General features: G+C 40.9%; 1 long non-coding RNA gene across 1 annotated transcript; it reads left to right on the forward strand.

Moving 5' to 3' along the window:
• The first annotated feature begins 3,680 nt into the window (after positions 1–3,680).
• LOC122883417 lies at positions 3,681–4,384 on the forward strand. The gene is made up of 2 exons (XR_006379619.1): positions 3,681–3,969; positions 4,338–4,384. It is a non-coding gene; the product is annotated as an uncharacterized LOC122883417 (long non-coding RNA).
• The last annotated feature ends 17,848 nt before the right edge of the window (positions 4,385–22,232 follow it).

Below are 22,232 nucleotides of genomic sequence, written 5' to 3' on the forward strand. Positions count from 1 at the left end.
CCCGAAATAGCTCGCCATTTTCCCCATCTGAGACATGTAGCAGATAAGATACCACCACTCGATGAAAATGCGCAGATCCTTATCCTGCTAGGGAGAGACATTTTTTATGAGTGCATAAAGTGAGGCAGCAGTATAACGGAGATCATGAAGACCCCTATGCCCAACGTCTCGATCTCGGGTGGGTTATAGTAGGAGACGTTTGTCTAGACCTGGCTCACAAACCACCCAGTGTCAGAGTGTATAAGACACACACACTGCTTAATGGACGGACATCCATGTTAAGCCCCTGTCCTAACAAAATTCAAGTGAAAGAGACACTTAAGAGAAACAACCCTCACCAACCAAGAATTCTGGAATGCGAATTAAAATGTGAGGAGACAGAAAAACTTGGAGCCACGGTCTTCGACAGCCACCCGGATGATGAAAAGGTAGCTCTGTCAGTCGATGATCAAACATTCCTGGACATCATGAACAAAGAGGTTTATATGGATCAGGCAAACAACTGGGTAGCACCATTGCCATTCTGTAAACCACGCCGCCGTCTTCCGAACAACAGAGAGGTGGCTTTTATGACGACTTTTATCTCTCCGACGAACTCTAGACAGACGCACAGACATGAAAAAACACTTTCTGGAGTTCATGGAAAAGGTATTTGAGAATGACCACGCAGAACTAGCATCAGAACTTGAGGATCATCAAGAAAGGTGGTACTTACCTCTGTTCGGGTCTACCATCCTCAAAAACCAAATCAAATAAGAGTGGTTTTTGATTCTAGTGCCAAACATGATGGTGTGTCCCTGAATGACGTGCTGCTCAGCGGACCAGACTTAAACAATAATCTGCTTGGTGTATTAATCCGTTTCAGGAAAGAGAACATCGCAGTCACCGCTGATATCCAACAGATGTTCTACGCGCTTGTTGTTCGAGAAGATCATCGTGATTATTTGCGGTTCCTTTGGTACAAGGATAACGACTTGAACAATAACATCACTGAATACAGAATGAAAGTGCACATATTTGGCAATAGCCCCTCACCATCAGTTGCCATTTATGGTCTAAGGAGAACTGCACAAGAACATCAGGATGAATACGGCACAGACAGCAAGGAGTTCGTCATGAGGAATTTCTACGTGGACGATGGCTTGATGTCAGTTCCGACAGAAGAAGAAGCTATCAGCCTTCTGAAGAGGACTCAAAAATGTTAGCAGCATCGAACTTAAAACTCCACAAAATTGCTTCCAATAGCAGCAAGGTCATGTCAGCATTTGCTCCCGAGGACCTTGCCAAAGACTTAAAAGACCTCGACTTCGGTGCAGATCCTCTCCCACTTCAGCGGAGCCTTGGAATGATATGGAATCTGGAGAGCGACAGTTTCGGTTTCCAAGTATCCCATGAAGAGAAACCGTTCACAAAAAGAGGCGTCTTATCAACCGTTCAGAGCCTCTATGATCCACTGGGCTTCGTAGCTCCCATCATAGTTCAAGGAAAAGCTCTTATCAGAGAACTGTCGTCCAAAGAATATGATTGGGATGATCCTCTCCCATCAGACAAGCAAGAGTCCTGGAAGTTGTGGAAAGAGTCTCTTCTGGAACTAGAGAAGCTACACATCATAAGAAGGTATGTGCCTATCCCCCTTGTCTCATCTCAAAGTCGAGAACTCTGTTTATTCTCTGATGCTTCCACTCAGGCTATCGCTGCAGTAGCCTATCTGCGTGTCACCAATGTTGGAAACCAGTGCCACGTAGGATTCATTATGGGCAAAGCGAAGTTAGCACCGCATCCAGCCCATACCGTTCCACGTTTAGAGTTGTGTGCCGCTGTCCTGGCAGCCGAGATGGCGGACACAATTTGCTGTGAGATGGACATTGAGATGCATGCCGTGAGATTTTTCACTGATAGCAGGATTGTTCTCGGTATATCCATAACACCTCCAGAAGATTTCATGTTTATGTTGCTAATCGAAGTCAATCGCATCAGGAAATCAAGTCATCCACAACAATGGCAGTATGTTGCCACCGAACAGAATCCGGCAGATCATGCCACCAGACCAACGTCTGTTGACATCCTCAGAGCCTCTAACTGGTTCTCAGGCCCTGAATTCTTGAAAAGCGGCATTGAACCTCCACAAAGCAACAGCTTTGATCTTGTCGACCCAGAACTTGATGTTGAAGTTCGGGCCCAAGTTGCTGTCAATCACACCAAAGCTACAGAAGGTCAGTTCAGCTCAGCACGTTTTGAACGATTTTCTAGCTGGAAGAGACTGCTGCAAGCCATCAGAAAACTTATTCAAGTAACAAGAACACACGCCAAAACTCAAAAAGTGGACGCTGTTGATGCACGTTGGCAAGCTAAAACTGTAGTCTTTCGTTGTGTCCAGAAAGAGTTCTATGGAGAAGAGTTCAAATGTTTGGGAGATGAGATACTACTCTCAAAAAGAGTCCATTGAGAAAGTTAAATCCTTTCATCGATGAGGAGGGACTCCTTCGGGTTGGAGGACGCCTTACTAATGCTGACTTACCCAGAGATGAAAGACATCCTGTTTTACTGCCAAAAACTCATCACATCGCAACTCTCATAGTGAGACATTACCATGAGGAAGTTTTCCATCAAGGGCGCCATCTTACTGAAGGAGCCGTCCGGTCAGCTGGAGTCTGGATAGTGGGAGGTAAACGTCTGGTGTCTAGAGTCCTCTATAACTGTGTGACCTGCAAAAAACTGAGAGGAAAGTTAATGGAACAGAAAATGGCACCACTACCAGCTGACAGACTCACTGCAGAACCCCCCTTTACTCATGTCGGCCTGGACGTCTTTGGGCCATGGAACATTGTCACTCGGCGCACTCGTGGAGGTAGCTCTGACAGTAAGCGATGGGCGGTGTTATTCACATGCATGAGCACGAGAGCGACACACATCGAGGTATTAGAATCCATGTCTACTTCAAGTTTTATAAATGCTTTACGACGATTCTTTGCTATCCGTGGGCCGCCCAAACAGCTTCGCTCTGACAGAGGCACAAACTTTATTGGAGCGTGCAAAGAGTTGAAATTCAACACCAGTGATCCAGAACTGACAAGCTACCTTGACAAACAAGGATGTACGTGGACTTTCAATTCTCCCCATTCATCTCATATGGGAGGTTGTTGGGAAAGACTGATAGGAGTAGCACGTCGTATTCTAGAAGGGATGTTACTACAATCTAACACGAAACACCTCACTCATGAAGTGTTGACGACACTGATGGCAGAAGTCGTGGCAATTCTAAATGCCAGGCCATTGATTCCAGTGTCAACTGACCCTGACAATCCGTCTATATTGACACCCGCGATGATTCTCACGCAAAAGATGATGTCAGTGACAACGCCTCCAGGTGACTTTGATCATAAGGATCTTCACAAAAATCAGTGGAAACAAGTGCAGTGTCTGGCTGAGAGATTCTGGAAACGTTGGAGACAGGAGTATCTGGTGACTCTGCAGAAACGTCACAAGTGGACTGATGACAAGCCTACCATACAAGTGGATGATGTAGTTCTGATGAAAGACAGCCAGGCTAAACGTAACGACTGGCCAATTGGACTTGTGGTAAGGACATTGCCTAGCAAAGACAACAAAGTCCGCAAGGTTGAAGTTAAAGTTGTGAGGCAAGGATCAACAAAACTTACATCAGACCCATCTCGAACTTGTTTTTCTTATGTCTAAGGACTCATGAGTTGAAGGGCATTCTGATAAATGACAATAATGTTCATAAATGTAACTACTGATAGATTGTATATTCATTTGGTTGATTAGTCTTTGAGTAATTAAAAGATATTGATAGTGGTATAATAGTATACCAGGCGAGGAGTGTACTGCCCTCTGGCGTTTAGTTATAGTTTCTAGTCGGACTCATTTCAGTGACGGACCTGTTAGAGCAATAGCGCAGAAATCAGTCACGAGTTTGCTTCATTACACAGCTTGGTCAAATATGTGTCTGTAAGTAATTACACGTAAGGATTGTAGTTCTTGTATATGTATATGTTTACATTCAGTAACGTATTTACTACGTTACGTGGCTGTTTTCGTTTTCTCGCGTATGCTCCTTTGTTTTTCTGACGCCTGATGTATCTGTTCAGCAACGGGCATCGACACTTCGCGTCAGATTAATTAACTTAGTTGGTTTGTTTTCATCTGCTGATTTGCATAGGTTATGCATGTAACAGTGTAGCGGTTAGTTTGGTGATATAGAGAATATTGTTTAATTTTACTGAGTTACTGGGTAACTTTATATTTGATTGTAATAGACACAACAGACGTTACACTTTTGTAATGTTTATTTGTCCTTTTTATGTTTATTTTTCCAGTCTTACAGACTTAAATGGAGAAAAGATTAAGAAATAAAACTGAGGAAGAAAAAAAAAAGAACAAAAGATAAAACGTCAATCCTCAAAATGACAAATGGAGTTTCTCTTCTTCATTGCTGTTAACTATCTGTCTAGCTGTACAAAGCAGACGTCGTACATGCGAGGGCAGAATAGGTGTGATATTAAAGAAGAATCCAGCAATGCAAGTGTGTTACTAAGGTGTTGTTCACTGAGCATGTGGCCTTTGAATCCTCTCTCAAAGTCAGTCAGTTAAAGTCAGTTAAATCTTTTCCTTTTGCCGTTTTGATCCAAAATCAAGGTCAAGCGGGCCTGTTAAGCATTTTTAAACATGTGAGCATAAAAGGACACGGACAGTAACTGTATCACTGTAACTGTAACATGCACTACATCTGCATCCGTTATGTTTCACCGCTTATTTATTCAAGTAGTCCATAACTTGTCAACCAATTGTAGGTTAAAAGCAAAATTCCCCTTTATTTTCAGCAGATTAAGGCTGCCATAAACAGTCATAAATGATGAGGCATTATTTGTATTTGGTTAAAAAGGAAAGAAAATCTATCATGCACATGTTGAATGTTAGTATTTTCCATTTGTTTTTATTTGAGCTGGACATGCTCATGCTGATACTGGAACATTATGGCTATGACTGGAGACATTAAAAACAGCATTCTCTTAACATTCTGTATTAAATACTCTAATATGCTAGACACACGCCTTCCTGCTTTAAATTATATTTACACTTCTTCTTATTAATGCAGAGCTGGTTCCAATTAAGAACTTATTCTTGAAACCTAACCTTAGACTCAAGACTATGTGTTACATTAGGTCCGCCCTAATTCTGTCAACCCAGATTGCAATTCCCAACTAATGCAACAGGCTCATCAATAAGGATTGCCCGGGGCAAGTAAAATGCCACGTTGGGCAAGTTAATCTAGCAAGCCCAGTCGGGCAAGTGGTAAAAAAGAATTAAACGCATGTATTTTTCTGGAGCTGATCATGAAAGTAGCTATCTCTGTAGAGAGTTGCATACATAGATCGGGCACTCGCGAGTAGGGACGGGTAACTCACGTAGAGCAGTCTGCGGTCAGCAGATCAGACAGGCGGTGGTGGATATTACTGGAGTTGACATCAACTATGCTTGTTACTGAAAGTAAGTGCAATAAAACCTCAAGTAAAAAGCAATACTTTATCAATACACCTGTAGGAAGTTTTTTTTTTAATCTGCTCTGTCTGCAGTCTCATATGTTTTACACAAGCATAGCGTGCTAGCTCGGCTAATAGTGAATTGTTACAAACAGGCTAAAACAAAGCTGTCTGTATGTAGTCTAACTGTTTATCTTAGTTTGCCACGAATCTTAAAATTTGCCAAATTCTTGTAAACTTACTGCTGGCTGAGACAAACCAGCCCCTCCCCCCCTACCAATGGTAACTTACCTGCAGTGAATCACAGCAGCAGCAGAGGGAGGAGGACAGAGGACAGGAGGAAGGACTGATACGGACTGATGTTTAGAAAGCATGAAGAACACAGACATCACTCACTATTTTGATGTCAGGAAAATCATTTATTTTACTGACATTTTAGATTTGTTTCCAGTGAGATATTATCATTATCAACAATGTTGCTTTGAAATCAGAATCAGAAATACTTTATTGATCCCTGAGGGGAAACTCTTTTGTTACAGCTGCTCACTATTACGTCAGTGCACACAGGAATAGAAGTACTAAGCAAAAATTATAATACACTATAATACAGGTCAGATAAATTAAGTACCAAGTGGGTATAAGTATAAAATTAAAATAAGTGTAAAGTACAAAGTGGCTTTACCGGTTGATAAGTATGTACGGTATAATAATACAATGTAATAATATAAGTAATAAGTAGTAGTGCATGTACTGTCAAGTTAAGTGTAGATTATTATGAGACGGTGGACATTGCACAGCAGTACTAGAAGTATGAATAAATATCAATAAATTAAACTGAAAACAGAGTATATTGCATTGGAGTATTAAACAGAGGATATTGCACAATTCCAGTCCAGTTTATCGACTTAAGGTCATATAGACTGACACTTAGAGGGAGGAGTTAAAGAGTTTGATGGCCGCAGGCAGGAATGACTTCCTGTGGCGCTCTGTGGTGCATTTTGGGGGGATGAGTCTTTTGCTGAAGGTACTCCTTTGTTTGACCAAAATACAATACACTGTAAAATACAGTGTTCTTGGCAGACAACTTGTTACAGTGTATAATCCATGATTTTTTTTAATTATTTGGTATTGATTTGGTAACTGCTAGGGGTGTAAAGATTAACTGATAAGTTATTGTGCCTCCCTCTTCCCCACCCACCCTCCCCCAAAACCCCTATCTCTCTCTCTCTCTCAAAACCTAACACGACAGCGGTGGATGGCTGCCCACCATTGAGTCTGGTTCTGTCCGAGGTTTCTGCCTCTTAAAGATAGTTTTTCCTTGCCACTGTTGCCAAATGCTTGTTCATGGGGGGATTTGTTGGGTCTCTGTAATTATTATTATAAAGAGTATGGTCTAGACCTGCTCTATAGGAAAAGTGCAATGAGATAATTTCTGTTATGAATTGGAGCTATATATAATTGAATTGAATTGAATTGAATAAGTACTTGAAAACTGATGACCGTGTCAGAGATGCAGCTGTATGCATTAAAGAATTGGTACAGCTGGAAAGAAACGATTTTTCTATATAACTCTCACTACTAATTTAAGAAGGTGTTGTGTGCGCTGATGATAATGTTACTGACAGAAGTAACCTGACGCCAGATAAGGAAGTATAAAGAGGTGCAAAGTCCATGTAGGGACATGGATGGGTTGGATGGTTGGGTCAAACACTGGACTTTCACTTGGGAGACTGGGATTCGTATCCCGTGTGAAACCAAAAGTCAATGTTAAGGTATTTTAAGTTACGCTTACTTATTTTAAGTTACGTACCTAAGTTACGTAACCTACATAAGTTACGTGATATAGTTCACGTGACTTACTGTGATTTACTAACGTAACCTACTTATTTTAACTGTAACTGTGAGCTTTTCCTAAACCCAACCGAGTAGTTTTGGTGCCTAAACCTAACCAAACTATGACAGTTTCACAACGTTAACCACGTGTTTATTGTTACCATGACAATGAAGGTCTAGTACACCTTTTGCTGGTTGCTGGACATTCGTAGGATTATGCACGAAAAATGATGCATTACTTTTCGTAAGATATCTACGAACCATTGTATGAGGATACGTTGGAATAGATGACACTGACCAGAGAACTGTGGCAAACAATATCCAGTTAGCGAAAAAATCATCTTGTTTGTAAGGACTGGCCAGACAGTTAACAAGTGTATTGCTGCTTACTGTTACTGTAGATATTATTTCCTTGATTTTCAGATGAATCAGAAGTATCCAAGAAAAATTCCATGTTCCTTTTTTATGTAGCTACTCAAAACTAATACACTTTCATGTGTGGTTTCTGAAGTAAAAATATCAAATCCTATTGAGTATGAGCTGAATGCATATTAAAATGGAGCTGAATCGAACTGTAGAATAGATGGAATAGATACACATCCCAACATTTTTCCAAAAACACACAGATCATCACTGAACAGAGCAGTTAACCAATGAGACTTTCCCAAAAATTAGTCTCCTCTCACTGATCTCATTTTATATCGATTCTATCTTCATTGTAACGACTCCAATGGAGAAAAAACATCCTTGGCAGATTATGAGCATGGCTGTATGTAGAGCTCCCTTCCTGGCACAGTGCTTATCATGTGAACACATTATTGAAGAGGAGATCGGCGCCTCAACGTCAAAGCCGGTCAGATATGATAACTTAATGTCAAGCATTTCACTGTTGTTGTCCTTTGAATTATTATAACCTATTGTCTCTTTTGACGGTTGTCTACTTTATTCAGTCCTGGATATGTTCTGTTCCTCATATGCTGTAAAGTAAGGTGAAATTCAAAGTGAAATATTCACCACTTTCCCCCCCCCCTCTTGTTTCTTAAGTGTTTTTCCAGCTCAGGGTACATTCTGTACAAGGAGTGAACATAGTGAGTGAATCATCATCTGACAGTAAAAGCCTCCTTCTCAAAACATTTATCCCAAATAACAAAGAAAATGGATTGTTATGGGGCATTACATGAATTATAGCCTTTCAGTTCAGTAAAACATGATTTCCTTCAACACCCACTTTGTCATAATCAACCACAAAACATCAAGTTTTGATGTTGGAAATGATGATAATCTTGAAATAATCATCTATCTTTGTCATCAGAACAATACAGTGTGTCTCCAACAGCGTACAGAGAATGTTATTTGAGGTTAGGATTAGAGACACGCAATTAAATTTGTCATACTGCACACTGCTGGGGTCTTGTGTATGATCATTTTTGCTCCTGCTGATGCATTCACTTTGCAGTGGCACTACCATTACTGGCATAATTGCATCTTCAAACCACCCAGAGATGCGCCCTTGTTGCAAAATCCATTAGCACACCACAACAATCTGCCCCTGGGACGAAGACGGGGGTTTCCAACAAGGCTTGATATCATTCTGTAAGAGTGAATAAAACATGGACAGTTTCCTCTCTTAGCCTGCCCTTCATTGATTGTCTCACTGAGACAAGGAAAAGAATGACTCACATGAGTTCTAAAGGCTTTGTAAAATGAAATATTTCAACGCCCTGTGTGTTTCTCAGCAGTAAAATGTTTTGAGAGCACATTTAGCAACTCCGAAAGACTGTAAAGTTATTGGCATCAGTTTGTCACAGCAGTTGATTGGAAGGAGTCTGACTTAAGACCCACAACCTCACAATTCCGTTCTGTCTTCAAAAATAATATTTTACTGTCATTCCTTACTCCATATTTTGCTTTCAATTATGTGATACTCAAACAACCTCTCTCAATGCATCATGAAGAGCATTTCTTTGTTTTCTCATGCGGGTCTCTGGAGAAAGCCACTGCTTGCTTTCTTGTCTCGAGTCTTTTCCAGCTCCATCCCACACTGCCCTATATTGTCTGTTATGTAATGCTTACACACCACCTGAGGCCAACAGTTCTTCCAGTGACAAAGAAAATCTCATAACAACCACTCTCATTTTTATTTTGCATTAAGCTTGAAATTAACTTCTTTACACACTGTTTCAAACTTGAGACACAAGAGTCAAAACTTTATAAAAGGAGAAATGAGCTCTGGAATATTACAAGAGCTCGAGCACAATATATGAAACTCCAATAAGACACAATATAATTCACAGTGCACATCATACACTGTGTGCAGGAAATTGAACTAGTCCTTTCCACAATTACAGCACACTGAGGCAGTGAAAGAGTGAAAGTCATCTGTGCAGTCTCAAAATCATTACAAAGTTTACAGTGTATGTGACTCAAGGAAAAAGACAATAACCTGCATTAAGCCTACCCAGGCTGCATAAGCCTTTATACAAACTAGGCTAGTGGCAAAACATTTATGAAGAGTTTCCAAGAAAAGTTTGCCACCGATGCAAGCTTCTGGCAACAACTATATTGATTGCCAACAGATAACCAATGGTTGAGCATGGAAATATGGGTAAAATGGCCACATAAATAAAAAGATTGAATTGAATTGAATTTTTGAGTGCTATTACCTGAAAAAAAACCTGAGTAATAACGGGTAATTCTCAGCCACGCTGAGTAAAGTTGATGGAGACAGGGGAGGGACAAAAGTAACATGGTGTAATTTTTGTTTCGCTATTATTAAAGATGTATTTTGTGGCTCATTATATTTGCAGGAAATGCCCAGGGTTAGGGTAAGGAAACTGTGGTCTCACCAGTCCAGATGTGTATGCTAGAGCATGTCAGGCTGTTTTATCTGAGGGACAGTCTGTAACAGGTGATTATGCACTAGGTGAACCATTGTGAACAGTAAACCACATGAAGAAGAAAGTTGCAAATTGTAACTTAATGGTCTGTGTCTCCTCTGAGATTTGGTGGGACAGTATGAATGTGTCATGTTTATGAATTCCAGTCTGCTGTTTGGCCACTGGTGGGCCTCCAGTCTTTAATTGACCTCTGTCATGAGTCAAGTATCTGCAGCACTTTGGCTGCTGTGCACAGCCATCTTCACCACTGGACTGGAGAATTCAATTAGCTGAGCTTCCTCTTGCCCACTAACACTGGCTACATCAGGGAAGAGTTCCCTCTCCCTGGGAATTCACTATTTGCAACAACGCACATTATTTACAATCACAAATGCCCACAATGAATTCAGAAAGTCAAGGAGGGACATGCATCAGCTAAAACGCATTTACAATTCCTGGCTCCCTGCAGACCACTGCACTCTCCCATCCATACAGAATTAAATATACAAGCAATTTACCCTTGGTGCTGTAATTTTGCTTCCATGTTGGTTTGGCTGAAAACAGAAAGTGGCACTGCAACAGTAAGAGCTCAAGGGAACAGAGTTTGAAATGTTCCAGTCATTGAGTAATTCCATTCACTCAGGTGATTGTTCAATTTTCAAAAAGAAGAGGGCACTGAAAAAAAAGTCCTGATTATTACAGGAACTGGAGACATCAACATGTCTTGTAATTAATTACAATGCAATACTGAGATAACACAATGACACTAGCATGAAGAGACAGCGCAGTTAGCTGAATTTGCTACAAGAGCCATCTATTCCTGAGAAAAATAAATAAATGTCCATACGGCCTCTTGGCTGTTAGGTTACTGAGTAGACCCACACAGACACACACACACACATACACACACACTGTAGCACCGGTAGCTCCGTCTGCCTTGCTGGGAGAACCCACTGCTCCAGGAACAGCTGTTCGCTGGTGTCCCTTGTGGCCTTGTGCCAAGCAAAATGTGTGTGTCAGCCCATGACCACACAAACCCACCTAGCACAGTGAGACATGCTCTGCACAAATGAGTAAATAAATGAAATGAAGAAGTGTATTCAACACTTAATCTTCCTCCCAAGAGCATGGCAGCTACCGACTCTTAAAACGTTTAATGAAGGAATGTTAGAAGAGAAAAGAAAGGATCCCAACTGTAAACACAGTTAAAAAAACAAAGGATTATGAGGAAATGAGCTGCTAGCATGACAGCATAAATCAGTGGGAGGCATTCTCCTCTAATGGAAAGCTGGGCCCCATACCGAGGACCTTATCAATCATAGAGAAAGAGCTGCCACCATATTGACTATGCACTAAACAAACAATATCTCGGATGAGGTCTAAGTGCTATTCCCAATACGGGCCACATTGTAGATCATTAGTCTGCCAACGTCACCTGGGAGCACATTGAATTATTGAGAATGCATATATCTGTAAGTGCAGAGCATGGTTGCTTTGAAAGGCATGAGGAGCTTTCCTCTGCTGCAGGATTACAGCAGCATATGTCACTAAAGGTCATGTTCATTGTAAAATATCAGAGACTACAACAATCTCTTAATAGAGGCAAATTTTACAAAGTTATGCAAAGTGTGTGGGAGACTATTTGCAGAAATTTGGAATATATGCTAATGACATTTGTGCTCCTATTATGACCAGCATACACTGGCTCAGACCCAAACCTCAGCAAAATGAGAGAAACGAAAGTGACTGTGTTGTGTTTATGAGTCATACATTTGGCTTTCTAATATTTCTGTGAAATATATCCCAGTGACCGTTGACCTGGTTTACACAACCTAATATAGCAAGTCATAATGCTACTTGATGTAATTACAGTTTATTGTTTGTATTTTTTTGAAAGTTCTAAACAACATCATGGGGCAAACAAAAAATAGGTTAAGGAGATAAAATTCAATTTGCCCCATAAATTTCACAGATTTGTTATTTTACAAAACAGGCCTGCGAGTCCATTTTGACATTTCTTACCTTTTTACAAGCTTCTAAACACTATTTTTCATTCTTATTGAGTCTTTAAACTAGGCTAATGAATTCAGTTTCTTCAGGAGGTAGAAACCCCTATATCTACTGTATAAAGGGATTTTCTAGAACACACACACACACACATGCTGCGTGTGCAGTAACTGAACTGTGAGACTTTGGGGATGCAGTCAGAAGCATGATGTCGATCTCTGTTCTCTTTCTGGCTGACCTGTTTTGGTCAGGAGTCATGTGCACCACAAAGCATGGTATTCACTGCTTAATTTAGCAATCACAGTGCAGTGGAAGACTCTCCGAAGAATTGTGAGCAGTGTCTGTCTGCGTTTAGGATTAGATCTAAAGATAATAATATGCACAAGTTCTGGTCTTCCCATTAGGCTGTTGTCACCAACATACATCCACTACCCACCAAGTGTGCATGTGGTGACTGGGTTCAGATTTTTGCTATATGATACAGTAACATCACGACCTGATTAACCAGTTAAGGGGTTATTTGCTTCTGTGCCCCAATAAACCCCCCAACCCTGCCTTATAAAGTAAAGGTGCGAAAATTATTACCAAATTACCAAGACCCATTCACATGCATTGGAAGAGGGACTTGGGAGCCCCAGTGGGTCTGAAGCCCTCTTTACTGGTTTGGTGATCTGAGCCTTGAGTGACATGAATCCACCCTCAAATGCTCCAACATTGTTCTACATCACAATTGTCTGATTTCCAACTTATGTTCCAGTGAGCTGAAGCGTTGTAATTTACATTTTTCGTGTACCCATTTCCTCTCAACCTGCAACTTTTGCTTCAGTTAGCAGTTTCCTGTATTTCCCAGAATGGCTTTTAACATCCTCCAACAAAAGGCTTCTGTGCGCTGTAAACATGTAGGTGGAGAGAGCGACAGCAGCAGCGCAGTGAGTCTGAGAAAAGCAGACAGAGAAAAAACAATGCCATGGAGCTGTATGACTATTCAACACTGGCACAAAATGTTGCGTCTCGAACGAAGCCCTGTCTGTTTTCTTCTCAGGACTGACACCAAAACCAGATTTTTTTATGTTTTTGATTGTTTAAAAAATGTGCTATCAAACACTTGGTTGTGATGTTATCACAGTACATGGCCAGAAGTATATGGACACCCAAACATTACACACATATGTGATTGCTGAACATGTCATTTCAAAACCATGGGCTTTAATATGCTGCTATAACATCCTCCACTCTAATGGGAAGGATTTCCACAAAGTTTTGGAAGATGGCTTCAGGAATTGGCTCCCATTCAGCCACAAGAGCATTAGTGGGGTTGGCCACTGATGTTGGGTGAGAGGGCTTGGCTTGCAGTCAGCATTTTAGTTAATCCCAAAGGTCTTGGATAGGGTTAAGGTCAGAGCTCTGTGCAAGACATTCAAGTTCATCCACACCAATTTGGGAAACCTTGCTTTGTGCATGAGGATGCTGTCATGCATGCATTGTCAAACAGGAAAGGGCCTTCCCCAAACTGTTGCTACAAAGTTGGAAGCGCACTATTTGTCTAAAATATCATTGCTGTAGCATTAAGCATTCCCTTAATTGGAACAAACAGGCCCAGAACAAAAGCACACTATATAGCCATTTGCAGTGGTGTGAAAAAGTTTTTGCCCCCTTTCTGATTTCTTATTTTTTTTGCATGTTTGTCACACTTCAATGTTTCACATCATCAAACTAATTTAAATATTAGTCAAAGATAACACAAGTAAACACAAAATGCAGTTTTTAAATTAAGGTTGTTATTATTAACCTACATGGCCCTATGTGAAATATTGATTGCCCCCTAAACCTAATAATTGGTTGGGCCACCCTTAGCAAAAAAAAAAAAAAGAAATCAGGAAGGGAGCAAGCACTTTCTCACACCACTGTGCTGTAGTGTATCCTTACATGATGTCATACCATCTGTGTAGCCAGTTCTACAGCATCAAGGAAAGTATAAAAACACAGTCAGAAATGCACTGACCTGTAAGGTTTGGCATTATAAAAGCTTTGCTGACAGTCCCTGAAAATATGTAAAACATCACAGCAACAAAATTTTGAAATTAAAACTTGTTAATTGTTTCAAAGCAAAGATGGATGCCAACAAGAGCCCTGTCCCCAGCTGCAACCAATCATAGTATCTCACACACTCTTGGATACTGTCATTGGGTCATGAGGTTAATGATTTTGTGCTTTGTCAAATCAGATTTATTATCTGAGCATGGATTAATTTGTCAGTATTGTGCGGTCCATTAAGGCACTACCAAGCAAAGCCTTAATTAGAAGAACGTTAATTGCAGTGATTACCAGCCTCCTCTTGAGGCGTTGTGTACGGGTGGAGGAGCAGAATTCGCCACCAACTTTTGGGAGTGACGGAAATTAAGCATGGTGTTCAGAGAAGTCACACACACAGGATGTGGAGCCTCGCACTCTTCGTGTTTCCTCCAAGATGTGATTTCCTTAATCTCTTTGGATAGCCTGAACAAAATTACTGAGTGATTGCTTAAGTGTTGTTCACACAGATAATGTTCTGTGTGGAAAATCGCAACAAATTAAAATTTTCCTACTGAGAGAGTATTGTATTGGAGGGCTGAAAGCAAGTGCAGCTACAATCTCATGGAAAACACACAAAGACAACCCATAAAAACTGTCAGCTCCGTAGGCAGTGTGAGTGTTTGTTTGTCTGTGACACTGATATGCATACGCAATCAGATGAAAGACTGGAAGGCTGCTTTTGGACTTGAGGGCAAAGCTGAGATACAGAAGCCGGAAACACGTTACCTTATCTCAACCTCTGCATTGTCTTTCTGTGGGCTGTTCCCATATGGTAATGCTTCTCTGCCCCATCATTTTGCAGGTAAAGCTGAAGACACAAGCTGTGGTGCTGTCGTTAAGCTGGTCTATGTGCATTTTATTGCTTTTCATACTGATAGTGCCCCAGTCAGACAGAACTTGATTCAGAAATTCAGCAGCAGTTTTGTAATTTAGTAGAGGCGTCTATTAAGTAATAACATCACATTCCTGCTGGTTGAGAAGATGCATCTAGAACGGGACACGAAATTAAGAACTTAACTTGGTGGCTGAGCCACAGCCACCAATGTGATCACAGGGTTGGTGGTTCGATCCCCACCTCCTCCTGTCCACATGTCGAAGTGTCCCCAAATTGCTCCCGATGGTTGGCCAGCACACCCTGTGTGGTAGCTCACTGCCATTGGTGTGTTTGTGAATGGGTGAATGAGCGGCAAAAACAGCAGCTGCATCACTCGATTACTAGAGTCTCTCTTCCCTCCATCACAGACATTTACACCACACCCTGCATCCGCAAAGCCACCAGCATTGTGGATGAACAGTTTCTTCCCCCAGCCCATCAGACTCCTCAATACCCAGTGACTGGACTGACATGCATACACGCGCACATACACGTAAACACACACTTCTGCCTGCTATTCCTGCTTGTCCTGCTTCCTGTTTGCATTTACAGCAGTTTTTAGCTCATATCTTTTTGCACTAGTAACTGTGCTCTGTCTTAGTATTTGCACAGTCTTGCGCTGTTTGTACATGGTTGCATATGTGCACTTTATGTAGTCCTTTCAAGTCTATCTTAGTACAATACTCACATGCCATGTGCATGTTTAAAGAGTTATTTAATCATTCCTCCTGTCTTCTTGTCGACTGAACTTTGGAATGCATTTCTGCAAGCAATGAGGACTAGATTTTGTTTCACATCTTTTACAGTATAGTCACCCTAGGAAAGGAGTGCTTCATGGCCAGTGTGGACAGAAGGAATGATTACAGTGACTAAAGTCTGTCAACAAACAAATAGCATGTGCTGCACTAATAAATCTTTTTGGCCACTTGGCGGCAGTGGAACAAACAAAACACATTAGACAAGAGTGAACCTCTTAGCAAACAGTTTCCTATTTACAGATGAGACGAGAGGAGAGGCTGAATCTCCTGAAGGACGAAGATCCAGATCCAAAACATCTGTAGAGAGGTACCGACAGCCAGTGGAGAGAGAGCGGTCCCAGGGTGGCCGATGGTCCAGAACAGAGAAGCCTGAGTGAAAAGGACAAGGAGAGCAGAGCAGAGCTTGACAGGCCTACCTGGAAAAGCCAAAGCCTTCGCTAAGAAGCTTGACTTAGAAACAAAGAACAGACAATGGGAAGGTGCCAAGCCGACACAACCGTTAATTCACACCTGAATGTGAAGTGAGACCAGATCTCGTTTGAACCCAGCACGAGATCTCAGTTGAATCAAAACAATGGACTCCTATTGGATTAGACGCGCGAGATAGTGCATGAAATTGCAGCCCACAGCTATGATGACACCAACTCTATAAAGCCTGGCACTCCACACTGCCCGAGGCCATTTCCACAGTAACCCGTTTACTAAAGGAGGCACATAACATCTCTCTCCACGGTAACTGCCGTTACCACAAGAAGACGCTTTTCACGTGAGCTTTAATTTCCCTAGGAAGAGTCTTTACTCGTTGGATGAGAAACAGACTGTTTTGTGTTTCCTGAACATTTTTTGGATCCTGATCATTTACCCCCCATAACGATCCTGTACCTGCAGCAGGAAGAGACACGGACTGACCATTCCCTTCATGGAGAGCAAGATCGCAGCTGAGCCTACCTAAGTTTCATTGTTGTGAATTGTGCTTTGCTTTTTAGAAAAGTGAAGGGCCGCTGCGTTTGAATTGCTGTGTGTTTTTCTTTGTGATAAGCATGTTCCATTTTGTATCGGTACCCCACTGTTGGGCCATTTTAACTGTGTTAGCTTTAGCCACTGTGGGAGCTAATAACTGTGCTTCATCAGACTAAGGTCCAGTAACACAGCCAATGTACATAAGTCTACTACCGGATTACTGTGTGATAAAGGGACACCTATTACGCTTTGCCACGGCATTTGAGATTCCTTGTGCCTTACTCTGTGTGCTTTCCTCTCTTCTCTCTCTCCACTAACTCGCACACCTTTAGACGTACATTTACATGCTTACACACATCTCAAACAGCCCAGATAACATGGTAGCTTAGCCAGCTAAGCTGCACGTTATTTTGAGGACAAATAGAGTTTTAGCTCTATCCCTTTATTTAAGATTTGCGGGTCTGCCCGCCATTTGGCTTTGTGCGTGATGACCACCCACGTGGCCGCCACCTTCCTTGCACCCCCCTCTCTATTGTCAGTGCTCGGATCTCACCCTTCCCTGTTTCCCCTTTTAATGTAAGATAGTGCCTTAAATATTAACCATTTTTAGTTTAAAACTTAAAAAAAAAAACTATCCATAAACCCTGAAACAGGAACCGGAGTGAAAGAAGTGATTGAATGGGAAGTCAAGTCAGTTGGAAGAACATTTAACTCCCATGTCACCCTCTTGTTGCCATTACCCAACACTGTATCATAAAAACACTGAAGTGCTGATTACTAGTTGTAGGCACAAAAGAACATTCATCCACCATGTGATAATGTAAAATGTGATAATATAAAAAAAAAACTGACATCTTCATGGAAAAATCAACTAATGGTTAATTTAGGACAAATAAAACTATTGGTTAAGCTAATGTTCTTTTCAGGTTTTAGTCATGTTTAAATGAGCAAAAACGTATAACAAGTTTGTAACTGAACCTGGGTTGTCAGGAGTTTGACCTCCACACCATTGCAGTTAACCATCTCATTTTATTGGCAAACAGCTTCCTTTTTCTAGTCACGTCTCCCACATAATGCTTTCATAGTGGGAAGCCATATTTCTCACTTTTCATGCAGGGAACATGTATATAAAATCTTTTATCTGTACCATTCACAGTTCCCTTGGGCAAGGCACTGTTTCTTTTATGTGTCAGAGACAAAAATGTGTGTTTGTAAGCATATGTGTGACGATCTAGAAGTAGGGCAGAGCAGTGGGCTGCCTCAAACAACCTGACCAATCAGGATCTTTTTCTTCATTTTGAAGTGAGAGCAGCTAGTCTTTGGCTTGATTCCCAGCTTGTGTGCGATACATATTGATTCAGGCCTTGTGAAGCCATCCATCTTACACCAATGGGCACGGCTGCCTTCAGCTTCTGAGCTTGCTTCTTGTGTTTAAGCAGTTGATAGCTATCACGAGATATAACAAATTGATTGTGGACAGCGTTATGGAATAAAATTCATGGCTTTGAGCGAAGCCAACAGTTACCTATAATTAAGCAGGCTTATTTGTAGATTGAAGGCTGGTGTGCTCACAATCCCCTGAGAAGAGTGGAGATGGATGCGTGTAGGTGTTGGGGGGTATACGAGGCACAGGGAGGTCAGGTTTTTCCTGGAAAACACGTCAGTTACATTTAATTGAAAGAGTGCATATTTGAGTGCATACTTGTAGTTGCTTTCCCTACAGATGGGCTATCTCTGTGTGTGTACTATCCCATAAACTGTATATAAAGCTGGACGACATGACAGCTCCCCAAAAGTAAAGCCAAAACATCATGGCTGGCTGCAGTATAGGTCATAAACCTTGCCCCCTCCTTGTTAGCGGATGGGACATGGGCCAAACTAAAAACTCAAAGTACACGTCAAATACATTTTAGGCAGGCAGCTCCCATGTCCGGGATATTTTGGCTTCATTTTTGAACAGTGGGAGGAAGTGGAGATGCGTCGTCCATCTTTACATACAGTCTATGTGCTATCTTTGTGAAAACAAACCTTAGTTTTCGAACTTTGGAGTGATGACATGAGGTCATTCATCCTTTGGAAGTGGCTAGCTATGGATAATCTTTACAATTAAAGGTATCCTGTGGAGTTTTTGTCCACTGTGTGGCTCACCAGAGCAATGTTTTGATGGGTTGGTCCCTGTATTACTTTTATTGTGTGTTCTGCTAGGACACGCATGAGGATTCACATGCATGCCACCAGCACGAAGGTGACATAATGCACATTTCAGCCAACTGCACATAAGTGGTTGGTGATGGTAATGTGTTGCAATGTGACAAAAAGAGGAAAAGAAGACTAAATGCCATTAAGTAAACAATGGAGGATTTAAAAGATTTAAAGAAGAGGCTTTGCAAATACTCTACCAGGTAGGTAAATCATTTTCTCTGTTTGTTAGGCATCGTAAAGGTAAGTGCATTTGGGGTCTACTGAAATTTGGCAGAAAATCAGGTACAGTTCACATTCAGCTGCATTCTCTGTTGAAAATAATTGGCTTGTTCTGCAGAATGCTACACGTGTGTGAGAAAGCAGGGTTTGCTTTTGTTAAAGGAGCTGTAAGCAACAGTCACTGCCACTAAATGTCACAGTAGAGCACCAGCATCTCACACCAAAACAAATGGGAGCTACGGCATACCAGACTCCATTGAGTAAAACAGTAATTTTATCTTGCAGATCATTGTAAAACACACTTCATCTGACCTTTCCCTTCACGGAGAACAAGATTGCAGCTGAGCCCCTCTCCCTACCAACGTTGGCCACTGTTTTCCTTTGCTGCCCCGAAGGAAGAATTTTTACCTAGCAGATCATTGTAAAACACACTTCATTCAAACTAGACACAAACAAAAAATGCTTCTGTCAAAGTACGTCCAGCAAAAGTACTTGCTTTTGCCACTGACAGGCTCAGATTGTCATTGTGTCTGACAACATTATGCAAAGGATCACTACAGACAGAGACCTTTTTATTAAACAGTACGATTCCTTTTGTTGAACCAGAAACAGCTGTTTTATCTCCGCCAACAGACTCCATTGAAAAAACAATAATTTTACCTTGTAGACCATTGTTAAACACACTTCATTCAAACCCTACAGAAACAAATTAAAACTCACCAAAACAGTCTTTGTTAGTCTTTCCACTGTTCCAACAATCACCAACTCTGGTTTTGGTTGAAATAAATCCATCAGCATTAGATGTGGAAAAAAAACAGCTCTCCTCACAGACAAACAGTTTCAGACGAGGGACTTGCATGCACTAACCAGCACGTGCGGCCGGTGGGGCTGTAAAAACATCAGCGAAGAGCAGATAAAATCACAGGAAGGGGCAGTGTGACGTCATTCTGTGCTCAGGACACCATTATTCCAATATATCTTTACACAGCAAATAGTTGTTTTATTAATGTTCAGAATCTCATATACAGAACCTTTTAAGGTCAGTCTGGGAGAGGGTTATAGATGGAGGCAGTGGCTACGGAATCAATATAAACACTAGAAAGTTCTTCCGAGGATCAATGTAAATGTGTAAATCCAAACATGTATGTGTCTTAGTCAGAATTGGGCTAGTGAGGCTCATCCACAGGGAGCACTTGCTGTGTTTTTGGTTTGAATGGCAGACCAGTCCAGCACACAGGAATAAAACGTTGCATGCCGCAGGTTGATGATTAGCGATTACACTTTATTTGGATAGTCTGCCTACAGATAGTTTATAGAATATTTGTAACATTTCAGCAGCTTATTATTTGAGATTCAACAATTCAACTGTTTCACAAATATAACAGTTTTCTAGTTTGGTTAGGTTTAGGCACAAAAAACATCTTGGTTAGGGTATGTTCATGAATTGTCACATATACTCTATTGATAATCTGTTTAAACATCTACAGACAAAGCAAAACCGTTGAAATGTTACAAATACAAACTATCTGTAGGTGGACTATCCAAATAAAGTGTTACCTGATTAAGTTGTAGCAAAGCCATTAGCCATAGTCAAGGAATTGGATCAGGCCACCATCTTTGCTTTGTCTTTGTCCAGTGCTGGAGGATTGATTCCTCTGTGTTGATTAACATAATCATATAATAAAAAAATACCCATGCATAAACCCATATACCTGTAATTGTAGTGAAACAATGCATTCACAGGGTTTCTCTTGCATAAACGCTCTTTGTGCCAGTGTACTAACATGAGCAGAGTCACAAAATGTCCCACACTAGCCAACATGGTCACAACAGAACATGCTAACACAGCAGCCCTGCCACACACATGCCTTAGCAGATTTATGCATTAAAATAAACTAAACTGTAGCTTGAAAACATAAAAATATCAATACATATATAATACATACAGTTCATACTTTTTTTAAAATTAACTTCGACAATAAAGCAAAAACATTTATTGTAAACAGAGCGAAGAAATTCCCAGGAAAAGTCCAGAGTGAAAAGAGGAAGTAAAGCACATGGAACTGCAACATGTACAGTTTGCAAATAAAAACCATCACTATTCTTCTTATTAAAACACAAGAACATTCACTTTTCAATACGAAAGTATGAATTCTACATCCATCCATTATCTATAATCTATAACTGCTTATCCTTTGGGTTGAGGGGTGCTGGAGCCAATCCCAGCTGACATTGGGCGAAAATATATAAACAACATTAAAGCAACAACTTCAGCAAGGTGACTTGCTTTCTTGCCTGGTTGCCTTGCCTGAAACTTGCCTGGTTGAATCATTAGTACAAACAATGAACAGCAATGTTGAAAATTATTCTGGTTTATTGAATTTAGTTTATTTTTTTATTTCATGGGTCTGGCTGAATATTTGTTATACAGTAGCAAAGGCCACTGAGACTCATGGGTACTGATTTCTCAGAAAGCAAGTTTAAATATGTATGTAACTGGTGACAGTGACTTAACCCTAGAGTATAGTAAATTATCCAGGAGACGTGCCCGTGTGTCTGTGTTAAGACACATAATGAGGTTAAAGGTAAAAATTTCAGACTGCATAATTGGCAGAAAATATTTCATGAACCAGCTGCAAGATATCATCATAAATGCTAGTGTAATGAGCCTTCAAAACATTCATCAGCTTGTGTTTTATCAGCAAGGTTAAAACACAAGCTGATGAATGTTTTATATGCCAGACAGCCTTCACAGTTAAAGTCAGTTTCACATCCACTTGCAGGACAACATAAAAAATGTCTGTATTTTTCTCTCTATATCAGTACAACAGACATGAAGGATTTATTGGGTGTTGAGAGTGAATTTCACCACTTTGTGCTGCATATTATGCTGTGTGGCTTTATTTTACATGATACTTTGATGAAGTTT

Source organism: Siniperca chuatsi, linkage group LG10 (genome assembly GCF_020085105.1).
Source record: "Siniperca chuatsi isolate FFG_IHB_CAS linkage group LG10, ASM2008510v1, whole genome shotgun sequence".
NCBI lineage: Eukaryota > Metazoa > Chordata > Actinopteri > Centrarchiformes > Sinipercidae > Siniperca > Siniperca chuatsi.